This window comes from Bubalus bubalis, chromosome 8, assembly GCF_019923935.1.
Source record: "Bubalus bubalis isolate 160015118507 breed Murrah chromosome 8, NDDB_SH_1, whole genome shotgun sequence".
NCBI classification, from domain to species: domain Eukaryota; kingdom Metazoa; phylum Chordata; class Mammalia; order Artiodactyla; family Bovidae; genus Bubalus; species Bubalus bubalis.
This window is the reverse complement of record NC_059164.1, coordinates 71,451,805-71,464,489: the sequence shown is the minus strand read 5'-3', so window position 1 is coordinate 71,464,489 and position 12,685 is coordinate 71,451,805. Positions and strand designations below refer to the sequence as shown.

Below are 12,685 nucleotides of genomic sequence, written 5' to 3'. Positions count from 1 at the left end.
CCTATGCCTGTGTGGGATCAGGCAACACTGACAAAGAGTGGGCCTGGAAACGTGAACCTAAGGAGTGAGCCAAAGTGGTGGCATGGATGCTTCCTTTTGTGTCTTCCCTCGAGACAGGACCAGTTGCTCTAATAATATGTTCATCCCTGGAAAGAAGAGATGTCTTCTTGAATCCTAAATTCCTGTCTGGGTCAACCTCTTCCCAGGATGATTAATAACAGTTACATCTATTTCCTTCAGCAGAAGCCCCTTTCCCACTTAGAACACTGTGGTTGGACCTAAAGACCCTGATGAGAAAAATCACAGGGCAGAGTGACATCCCTAAAAGGGCTGACTCCCCAGGTGGATTAAGTGAGCTGTCTTGTTGGCTGTTTGGTCCTTGTTTTTACTGGAAACTGATCTGTCTTGCCAAGGTGTTGAGAAGAGGGGATTTCTCCTTTCTCCTCTGTCCAGGCCAATGAGTAGGGGCAGTGACTTGGCCAGACTCACCTTCCCCTTGGGTTGTCTGTAGCTGAGTTGATTGTGGGGAGTTGGCCATTTGTCTTCCAAGCTAGCTTTATTTGTAATAAGATGGTATCTTGTGCTCTATCTCTGCCTCTGCTATTTTATTTCTTTTGTTTTTAAATTGGTTTAAGACTCAGTCAGGAAAAAGGAATCTTTTTTTAGGCTCTCTCCAAACCCTACAAGTTCTGCCAATGACTTACTCTGTAAATTGAGTCAAACTGCTTTGTACCTCCATTTCTCCACCAGCAGACTGGAGCTGTAACAATGGCAACTGGATACGGGTAAAAGAAAGTGCCATAAATTATTGGCAGAAAGATGTAACTGCTGGCCCTACACCCCACGGTAGTATTATAATCACTGTTTGGTAACATTTTCTAAATCTTATTCAAGAACCTTGCTGCTGTAACACATTGATTCACTTTGGCTGGCGCCACATGCTCCCATCTGCTCTGAGTGGTGTAATTGCTCTCAGTCATCAACATTAAGCACCCACAGCTAATTCGTGGGGAAAGGCTCCAACCCCATGGACCCAAATTCAACTTATCTGTCAATTTGCTCCTGTGGAAAGGAGTCCAGTCACTCAGCATGTTGCTTCCTCTTGTCTTGGGAATTGATCATGATCCATTCAGGTATTCAGCTCTAACTTTTCATGGCTACCAGTGGGGACAACCCTTCTACTTCTGCAAAGAGAACTTTGCCCTAAGTCTCAGAATGAAATCACTTGTTGGATCTTTGTTTCATATACATTGGCTGTGCTGTTTTTATTACTGGTTTGTCTGAGTTCAAATCTTTCTTCTACCCCTCATTAGCTATGTGACCTTGCGCCAATGATTTAACCTCTCTGAGATGACATTTCTTGAGCTGTAATATGGGGCTAATACCTACTATGCAGGGTATTGTAAAGATTTAACTTAATGAGCTTATTGAAACACTTAGCACTATTACATGGCTGATCATAAATGCTCAATAAATGGTAGTGATTATTTTCCCTGGGATACATATTCTTTGTTCACAGGGCAATTATGAAGACACATGATCCTTCCTAACTTTCTCCACACGCATTTCTAGTTCTTTAGAAACTTACTCCTCAAATTATGGTCATTGGAACAATCAGTATTTATGAACTGTAGAGAAAACACATGTTGCTAATAAAGCACCCTGAATGCTAAAGCATTCTGGTGTGTGATATTCAGGTTCATTCTTGCCAGGGTCAGGTTAACTGTTGATGCAGCCAATGCAAGCAGTATCCTTGCTGAAGGAATTTCAGGAAAGCCAGTCTTGGTGGAAATTGCTATGTTAAAAGTGAATTCCCAAGAGTAAACACTTCTTAATGCAAATAAACTTAAAAATGACTTAGTTATTTTGTGTAGATAAGGACACTTGGGCAAAGAGACTAATATTTCAGGGAGTAGAATGAGTTGGCAATTTGTGTGTGTGTGTGTGTGTCCATGTGTCTGTGTATGTTTGGTCAGTTTCCAGATGACATTTGATCTTTCCTATCTGAGGTACTTGGTTAGGATAGGAATAACAATAAAAAAAAGTATTCTGGGCTCTGCTCTCAATGTATTAATTAGCAGATAAATAATTAGAGTGAAGTTGGGAAGTTAAAACAATATATATCTGGAAAGTAGTAGCTTAGGATGCAGGCCAAACAGCCATCCTGACAGTGAATATTTTGGGAATTCTGAAAAGGGGCTGTTCAGTTCTCAGTAGGTCACCTCTGGTCACACTGGCCTCCTTACTTGGGCTCAGCACCCATCCAGGCAAGTTTCTGCCTAAGGGCTCTTAGGACTTGCTTTTCTCAATGCCTGTAACACTCCCCCCTCAAATGTCTGCCTGACTCTTTCCTCACCTCGGCAGGTCTCTGCTCATAAAGCCCCTTCTCAGTGAGGCCTTTTCTGACTCTCTTATTTAAGATGACAGCATTGCTGCCGCTGCTAAGTCGCGTCAGTCGTGTCTGACCCTGTGTGACCCCATAGATGGCAGCTCACCCGGTTCCCCCATCCCTGGGATTCTCAAGGCAAGAACACTGGAGTGGGTTGCCATTTCCTTCTCCAAAGCATGAAAGTGAAAAGTGAAAGTGAAGTCGCTCAGTCGTATCCGACTCTTAGCGACCCCATGGACTGCAGCCTACCAGGCTCCTCCGTCCATGGGATTTTCCAGGCAAGAGAACTGGAGTGGGGGTGCCATCGCCTTCTCTGAAGATGGCAGCATTACCACTCCCTATTCTTCTTTCCTACTGCCTTTATTTTTTCTACAGCACTTATTACCATCAGTGGTATGGTATGTGTTCTCTCATTAATTTGTTAATTTTCTGTCTTTCCTACTGGAATGTAGGTTCATGAGGGCTGGATTTTTGGTTGTTTTGTCCCATATTCTACCTCTAGCCCTAAGCATAATTCTTATCTCACAGTAGAGACTCTGTACATATGTGTTGAGTGAATCATTACTTTACACGCTCTTTCTCTTATTTTAGTAGAACACTGCAAGCTGGTTATTATTTGCATTTTGGGGATGGAGAAGCTAAAGCATGGAGAGGCCAAGTACCTGTCCACAGAAGCTAATAAATGACAGAAACAGTATTTGAAGCTGGCCTCCCTGAGTTCCAGGTTTTTATGTGACTACCTGCTTGGTGAAATGGTAGTGATGCTATCGGAAACTGTACTTGTGGCATCAGAAAGATCTATGCTCCTATTAAGTTTGCTGAGTGATAAGGGTAATAAAATAGTCTTTGACTGTAATGAGGCAACTCTGCCCCAACCTCCAGCAAGGGGAGAAGGACTAGAGGTTGAGTTAATCATCAGCGATCAATGGTTTAATCAGCCCAGCCTATGTAATAAAGCCTGCACAAAAACTCCTCAGTAAAGTTCATGGAGTTTCTGAGTTGCTGAACACATGCTTGTGCTGGGAGAATGGTGTATCGCAACTCCATGAGGACAGAGGCTCCTGGGTTTGGGACCTTTCTGAATCTTGCCCCATGTACCTCCTTGTCTGGCTGCTTATTTGTATCCTTTGTAATAAGTTGTAAATGTAAGAAGAGTGGCTTCCTGAGTCCTGTTCCTTAGTCCTTTCTAGCTGTTCTAGAAAATTATGGGAACTGAGGAGGGGGTCGTTAGGAACCCCTGACTTATAGCTGGTTGGCCAGAAGTATGGTGACTTGACACTTGTGATTGGCCTCTGAAATGAAAGCAGTCCTGTGGGAGTGAGTCCTTAAACCTGTGATGTCTGATACTAACTCCAGGTAGTTTGTGTCAGAATTAAACTGAATTGTAGGACACCTAATTGATGTGGGAATGCTGGAGAAGTAGTGTTGGAAAAGATACTACATGATTGGTGTCAGGAGTGAAAAAACCATTCAGTGCCCAAGACTGAACTGTGGATTCTCAGTCATACCCCTTTGACTCTTCTGTTTCAGAAAATGCCACTTCTACACACCCAGTTGCTCAAGCCAAACACATTGGAGCCTTTCTCAATTCCTTCCATTCATGCATTTGATCCATCAATAAATTTGGCTGATTAAACTTCCAAAGTAATTCCCAATCCATACACCTCTCCCAAAACTGCCCTGGTACAAACTGCCATCATCTTGCATATGGGTTTTTCCAATAGTCTCCTTAACCAGTCTCTCTGACTCCTCAGTTGTCCTACATCACAGAAAAAATATTGCAAGAAGCTGTTCATTGCCCATGATGGTGAAATGAACAGGACTTTTACTTTCACAGTGCAGTTTCTTGAATGCTCAGCACATCTTTCATGGTGTTGCTTTCTCTGCAATGACACCATTATTCCAGCTTCTAACTTTTGATGGTATCTAACTCTAGGCTGCTGAGTAAATAAAACTCTAGAACTTTTAGCCAAATTTTTCTTTTTAGATGAGCCCCATGTCTTGTTAACTTTGGAGGAGGATCCCATCTATCCAGAGCACCTTGATTACTCCTGTGTCATCACAAAATGCAACATAAAATCATATCAAACTTTTTACTCAGGAGCTAATTATTTAATGTGTTATAAGTTGTTTTCTTTAGCTACAACTGTGGTTATATTTTACGTTTCTGTTACAAAACCCTAAGGACTGACTGGCTAAACCCTGAGGGGACAAGGCCAGCACCTTTACTGGATTAGGGAATATTTTGATTAGTAATTAAAGTTTTTTTCTTTAGCTTTATTACTTTGGTATTGTCAGGCTAGAAGTAAGTGTGTGTGGTGTGATGGAGACTGGGGAAGGATGTGGAAAAGAGAATAAAATAAATTCCCCTTTATAAAGAAGGGCAAGATTTGGGGTGAGCTAGAGGCTTGATTTGGCATGGCTTTCTTCTTCGATGCAGAATGCTCATGAGTAGCTGGAGAATGTCATTTGTGCATGGGCTCTCCCGTGGCTGGGCTGGGAACTCCTCTGGTGCTGATTTTCCAAAGCACTTTTATAATTGCCTAGTGCTTCACAGGCATGGTCCATCATGTGAAGAGGGATCCTTAAACAAATCTTCTGAAAAGAGCAGTAGCCCAGAGAGTCTTTCGTCTAATGGGTGGCTTACCTCGGTCTGTTAAATCACCTCTAACTCACTTAACTGGCTCTGGAGAGGTAAAATCAGTGGTTCTCAAGCCTGGCTGCACATTAGAATCATCTAGGGAGCTTTGCAAAATATCCACCTCGGGAGAATCAGATTGAATTGGTCTGGGTGGACCTGGGACTCAGTATTTTTAAAAAAATTTCCCCAGATGATTGGAATGTGCAGTGAGGGATGAGAACTGCTGGTTTAAGCAGTGTTTCTCAAATGTGTCTGATGGTTAGAATTACCAGTAGAATTACCAGGATTCGTGTTAAAATCCAGACTCTCAGACCCTTCTTTGCTGACTTGGATCTTGCAGGTGAATCATAGAAATCTGAATATGTGATAGGAGCCCAGGTGGGTAAGGGCTGTGTTTGTGACTTCATAATAGAAGGAAATTTCAGAGTCTTTGGGTTTGGCTCATGGAGCAGTCTTTGAAATTTTGATGCTTCTTTGCTGAAAATAGGTTTTAAAGGACAGCCCTTTGTTAAATGTATTAAATTTATGTTTGGAGATGGCATTTATACAGATCACATATGCGATATGTGTGTGTATCCCAATTAGCATGTGGAAATAAACCTTTGCAGATGATAGGCATGAAAATGGCTCACTAAGTGATTGTTATTGTTGTTGTTTGGCCGCTAAGTCACATTTGACTGTTTGCACCCGCATAGACTTTAACCCTCCGGGCTCCTCTGTCCATGGCATTTCCCAGGCAAGATACTGGTGCTTGTGCTTGTGCTTAGTCGCTCAGTTGAGTCCAACTCTTTGCGACCCCATGGACTGTAGCCGCCAGACTCCTCTGTCGTGGGGATTCTCCAGGCTAGAATACTGGAGTGGGTTGCCATGCCCTCCTCCAGGGGATCTTCCTGAACCAGGGACAGAACACACATCTCCTGCATTGGCAAGCAGATTGCCACTGAGCCACCAGGGAATTATATCCAGGTACTAATCCCCAGAGTCTGAAGTGTTTACTTTATGCAAAGAGTCTTCGCAGGTGAGATTTAAATTAAGGGTCTTGAGACGAGGAGATTATTTTGAATTATATCACAGCTGTCCTTACAAGAGACAGAGCAGAGAGAGATCTGACATGTATCTTGTGAAGATGGAGGCAGAGAGTGGTTACAGCTGAGGAAGCTAGCAGCCACCAGAAGCTAGAAGAAGCAAGGGACAAAAAAAAAAAAAGGACAAAAAAAAAAAAGAAGCAAGGGACAGGTTCTTCTCTCAAGCATCTGGAGTGGGAGTGGTCCTGCCAGTACCTTGATTTCAGTCCAGAGAAACAGATTTTGGACACCTGGCCTCCAGAAGTGTGAGAAATTAAATTTCTATCATTTTCAGCAATGAAATTTGTGATAATCTGTTATAACAGCAACAAGAAACTAACATAGTAGGGCTTCTTAAATTTTATAGTGCATGTGAAAATCCTAGGAAATGGTGTATGAAATCTTATTCAGTGGGTCTAGGGTTTTGCCCTCGATGTGGCAGCATTTCTTAGAAATCTCCCAGATGGTGCTGATGCTGCAGGTCTTTGGGTTACACTTTGAGGAGCAGGTTTAAGAGGCTAAATGCTGAAGAATTGATGCTTTTGAACTGTGGTGTTGAAGAAAACTCTTGAGAGTCCCTTGGACAGCAAGAAGATTAAACCAGTCAATCCTATAGGAAATCAGTCCTGAATATTCATTGGAAGGACTGAGGCTGAAGCTGAAGCTTCAATACTTTGACCACCTGATGTGAAGAACTGACTCATTGGAAAAGACCCTGATGCAGGAAAGATTGAAGGCAGGAGGAGAAAGGGACGATAGAGGATGAGATGGCTGGATGGCATCACCGACTCAATGGACATAAGTTTGAGCAAGCTCCAGGAGTTGGTGATGGACAGGGAAGCCTGGCTGTAGTCTGTGGAGGTCACAAAAAGTCAGACATGACTGAGTGAGTGAGCAACTGAACTTAAATGATAGTGAGAGACTGGCATGAACGTGTTCACGGAGGAGAGAAATCAGGAAGTTTTATGAAAGTTTTCTAAGCCCATTCTTGTTATGTTTAACTTCTCCAATCATGTTTTATTTTCACTGACAAAAGGGAGGTCAGAATTCAGGCAGTTGCCCAGATAATTGAGATATAATGAATTAGACCATTGCCTCGTTTCCCACTCTGGCAGTGAAGACCTGGCTAAGAATGGTGTGTGACCATTTTTGAAGTGACAAAGGAATAATTGCTTCAGCAATCACATCTGTAGTGTGTCATCATTTTCTGAATGCCAGTACAAATTTCTGTATCTATTAGGCATGGGTGTGGGTGAGAGGGTTCATTTAATTTAAAAATCCATGAAAACTGAAAATTAAAAAGAACCTCCTCCCCATGAGTAATTCTTGGTAGGTGTTTGTGAAGAGTTTTAACTCTGTAGTCCAGGACTGATTTAGCAGCAATGTTGAGTTCAGCATTAGCCTTGGGGTGGTTTTTAATTTGGTGTATATCTTCAGTTATTGCGGTACAGAACAGCGAAGGAGGAAGAATCAATTTATTTAAATTGCAGGCTCCTATGATAAGGGACAAGGTACAAATGAAGAGGGAAAAGAGTAATTGTGACACTTGGATGATGCTGAAATATACAGCTTCCCTTAGAGAACTATTCCTAGTCTTTTTGGAGGTGGCACTGTTTTTGGAAATTTGATTTTGGGCTCTCTCGTTTTTCTTCTTTAACATTCCTCTCCAGAAAACCTTGAGGATGTACAGTAGCATTTTATCTTTTTAAAAAATTGTGGCAAAATATACATAACATATACATAATATTTACTATTCGAACCATTTTAAAATGCATAGTTCATTAGCATTAAGTACATAATCACTGTTATACAACCACCATCACTATCTTTTTCTAGAACTTTTTCATCATCCCAGGCAGAAACCTTCTGCCCATTAAACAATAACTTTCCATTCCCCCTCCTCCTAACCCATGGTAACCACTATTCTACTTTCTGTCTTTATGAATTTGCTTATTGTAGGTAACTCACATAACAGAATTATACAATATTTATCTTTTTTGCCAGTCTCATTTCACTTAGCATAATGTCCTCAAGCTTCCTCCATGTTATAGCATATATCAGAATTTCATTTTATGGCTAAATAATACTCCACCATATTCATAAACCACATTTTATTTACACATTCATCCATTGGTAGACATTTGGGTCATTTCTACTTTTCAGTAATTATGGATAAGCATTTTATCTTTTAAGATTAATATTAATCGTGGTAAAATGATTTTTGAGAATTCCTGTCTTTCTTTTCAAGATAATGAAAGAATTTCCATGAAAACAGGGTTGAGAATCATTAAAATAGGACATTTGCATTCTTTATCAGCATTACACGTGAAGAAGTCTTAATGAATAGGCTTTGTCAGCTGGGAGTTGATACTTGGAGGTGGAAAAGAACAAATATTCATGGGCAAAACTGCCCTTAGACCTGAGCTATGGGGTCGCTGTCCAGGGGACACTTTAGGCCCCACTCTGGCCTTCTTGAACATCTTCCCCTGCAGGGATAAATGCCTGTGCCCATGTAGAGTGTGCCTCTTTTTTAGAGACCCCAAATCCCCTGCCCCAGAGGTCCTGAGCTCGCTTCCAGGGTCTCTTCTCTGTGCTTGACACATGTGGGCCTGCTTCTAGGACTGAGAGTAGCCAAGGGGCACTTGTTTGCTCAGTAGTGGGAGTGGGTGGTACCTGCAGACAGAGCCATCTCATTGCGATGGCTTCTCGTGATGGGCCCTAGAGCACATGAGCCTCAGTAGTTGCAGCATGTGGGCTCTAGAGCTTGGCCCAGTAATTTTGGCACCTGGGCTTTGTTGTTCCATGGCATGTGGAGTCTGCCTGGACTAGGGATCAAACCTGTGTCCCCTGCATTGGCTGGTGGGTTCTTATCCACTGCACCATCAGGGAAGTCCCTAGAAGGCAGAGTTGAAACTTGCAGCTTTCCCATTCTTGCCTACAGCCTCACACAGTGGAAACCTCCCACTCTGGTGTGATAGTGATTTAAAAGCCTAGAGTAAAACTTGAGAACTGACTCATTTCTTGGAATACAGAGTCAAGAGATTTTGGTCCTAAAGCAGCCTATTTCCTAATGAGTGGTTGGAATCTGAGAAAGGACCAACATTTTTAGACCATAGTCTCCTTGTGTTTTTAAACACAAGGTAGAGATAGTCCTACCTGCTCTGCTTACAATCTATTTACATATCTATTATGAAAATCAAATGGTTTGAAAACACCTGAAATGGCATATACAGGCAAGATGTTAAGGAGAATATGAGCAATAGTTAGTTAGTTCAGGTGCTCAGTCGTGTCCGACTCTTTGTGACCCTGTGGACTGCAGCACACTCTCCATTGCCAACTCCCGGAGCTTGCTCAAACTCATGTCCATTGAGTCGGTGATGCCATCCAACCATCTCATCCTCTGTCATCCCCTTCTCCTCCTGCCTTCAATCTTTCCAGCATCAGGGTCTTTTCCAATGAGTCAGCTTTTTACATCAGGTGGCCAAAGTATTGGAGCTTCAGCTTCAGCCTTAGTCCTTCTAATGAATATTCAGGACTGATTTCCTTTAGGACTGACTGATTTGATCTCCTTGTAACCCAAGAGACTCTCAAGACTCTTCTCTAGCACCACAGTTCAAAAGCATCAATGGACCAACTCTCACATCTTTACATGACTAACTGGAAAAACCATAGGTTTGACTATACAGACCTTGTTGGCAAAGTAATATCTCTGCTTTTTAATATGCTGTCTAGGTTTGTCATAGCTTTTCTTCCAAGGAGGAAGTGTCTTTTAATTTCATGGCTGCAGTCACCATCTGCAGTGATTTTGGAGCCCAAGAAAATAAAATCTGTCACTGTTTCCATTGTTTGCCCATCTATTTGTCATGAAGTGCTGGGACTGGATGCCATGATCTTCATTTTTGGTGAGCAATGGTGGGGGATAAATTCTTGCAGTCCTTTGGCTTGGAAGTATTGTACTACTTATGCAGGAGCAGTAGGGAGACAGTAAGATTCTGACTTACTTTTTTTTATGTATGCTCATCTTTCTCCATCCTTCCCCTCATTTCTATGTCCATCCTTTCTTTGTCATCTCAGTAGGAGAGAGGGAAGGGTTTTGTATGGGAGCTACCTGTGCTGGACTGGAGCAGCAAGAGCCTCTGCTAAGCAGTCTGCCTGAACTGGGGCAAGCTGACAAGGCAGCCTGACAGATGCATCCTGATGTCTCAATCCACTGTCAGCATGCCAAAGGCAGAAGTTTGGGTGATTGTCAGTGACATTCCAGCTGCCACCAGAGTTGAAGGCACAATGACAAAGTGGGACAAGTATGTATGTAATGGCCTTCTGTTTCCCTCTCAGGATCCTTATCCTATTCTCTTTTATTCTCTGGTTTTCCTTTCCCCATCCCAACCCTGTTCTTCAGCCATCCAGTTGCTGTGTTATGAATGTCCAAAGTTTTTGCTTGCCATCAGCTTCATTCCTAAAAAGAGTGAAGTCGCTCAGTCGTGTCCGACTCTTTGCTACCCCGTGGACTGTAGCCTACCAGGCTCCTCCATCCATGGGATTCTCCAGGCAAGAATACTGGAGTGGGTTGCTATTTCCTTCTCCAGGGGATCTTCCCAACCCAGGGATCAAACCCAGATCTCCTGCATTGCAGGCAGATGCTTTAACCTCTGAGCCACCAGGGAAAAGGCTTTTAAAATAACCTTGCTCCTCTACATTGAAATCATAACACTAAAATTTCAAACTCTGAAAGATAGAGTCCTAATTTAAATAGATTATACAAAGGTGGAAATTGATAAGCTTAACGTACACAGAGGTGACTTGCTTTTATAATAAGACTGTTGAAACAACAGAATCTCTTATTGGTATATTAATATGGAAGAAAAAACTGTTTTAACAGGGAACTTCCTTCTTCCTCCTTTGTTTCTACCCACATCTAACATAGTGGGGAGAGATGGACATCTAGAGGGAGCTTTCTGTCATTCACACATCAAGCACTTGTCATGTGTCATCTTGTTTAATCTTCATGTGATCCTATGAAAAAAAGTATTATCATCCACATTTTATAAATAGGGAAACTGAGGTCCGGAGAATTTAAGAAATTTGCCTAAGTCACATAGTTTGTAAGTGGTAGTGTTGGATTTAAACTTAGCTTTCTCTTAGGTTTTCAGATATATCCCAGCTCCATGTAAAGTACTAGGACCGGAGTTAGTTCTGGGTTCTAGTCTGCATTGTGGTGGCAGAAGCAGTAAAAGGTGGGGCTGGGAGTGAGGATTGGAGGTGGACTGTGGGAACCTTGTATTCTGTTAAGTAATGACTTTTACCTAGTTGTGTAGAATAAGTAGATTGCAAGAACCTAATGGCCATCAGTATCTTTTTCCTCAGCATCTAGGATAATGCCCTGCACATGGCAAAAGCTGATGTCACCTCCACATTTTTTGTGTGTCTGTGGGTCCTAGGCCTGATGCTTTTTCACAGAATCCTGATAGGTGACATAACTGTCTGGGAGGAGAGGAGGTAACATGACTGGAAGGAAAGAGAAGATACAGGGAGCAGACAAAGAAAGAAGAAATATTATTCATTGAGAACAGAGCTTCCTGGGACTCTGGTTGGAGTATGAAAGCAAAATCAAGCCTCCTTTTTACCACTGGCACTGATGCCTTCCTCTGTGCAACTCCAGGGGAAAAGAGAACTTGGAAATGGAGTTAAATAATGAACAATTAATAAATTTCACATATTCTTAGTGCTTTATATTATCACTGGTTACAAAGGTCCCAAAAGTCAGGGAAGGGAAATTGAAAAGCTAAAAGTAACCTGGTCACCAAAGAAACAGTAACAGCTCCTTTTTTCTGATATTTTAATTGTTGTCATCACTTTTCGCAATGGAGGGATTTTCCCTTTCAAGTCTTTTGGTGAACAGTGATGTTCACAGGAAGGGCTGGGACTGGCCCATCATCAGTGTGACTTGTGATAAGACACTAGAAATGAGATCTATAATTGACCTCCTGTACATGTCACTTTTCATCTTGTGCTCTGTGCTATGTTCATGAATAACTCGTTTTTGTAGTACCTAAAATTACCTTCTAATCATCCCTACATTATCATTTACTTCACAGCAGCATTGAACAAGCTGAAATTCCTGCAGCAATCAGGTCTCTCATTTTGATTTCCTGCCTCCCTTTCTTGTACCTTGATTTCTCTCACCTCCTCTATTTTTGGACACTGTACTCCTCTTCAACTCTTGTGGTTCATACAATACAGTAATACTTACTGTTTATTGAATATCTACTGTAGGCCAGGTGCTTTCTCTATAGAATCTCCAGTACTTGCAGTGGTGATATGTTCTCCATTTTATGGTTGAGGAAAATTGAGGCTTAGAAACAAATTATTTTGTTGAAGTCTCTCCAGGTGCTAAGTGACTGAGCTGGGGCATAAATCCAGGCCTATCTGACTCCAAGTCCACTCTTGTCTGGAGAATGAATTGTTTCTCCCAGCACTTTGGGTTTAGGGAGAGGTGGGGAGATGGTGGTTATAATTGGGGAATGCACACAGTACTGAGATTGGCCTCTGAGAACCAGTCTCTATTTATACTCTCCTGTCTTCTGCATGGAC

General features: G+C 42.0%; 1 long non-coding RNA gene across 2 annotated transcripts in view; it reads left to right on the top strand.

The window, feature by feature from the left end:
• Positions 1-316: 316 nt before the first annotated feature.
• Positions 317-12,685, top strand: part of LOC123334761 — a 90,124-nt gene continuing 77,755 nt past the window's right edge. Inside the window, exon 1 of one of the 2 annotated variants that reach the window (XR_006552877.2) lies at positions 317-1,133. This is a non-coding gene — a long non-coding RNA (uncharacterized LOC123334761). The remainder of the gene's footprint in view (positions 1,134-12,685) is intronic. The other variant, XR_006552876.2, reaches the window with a different exon arrangement.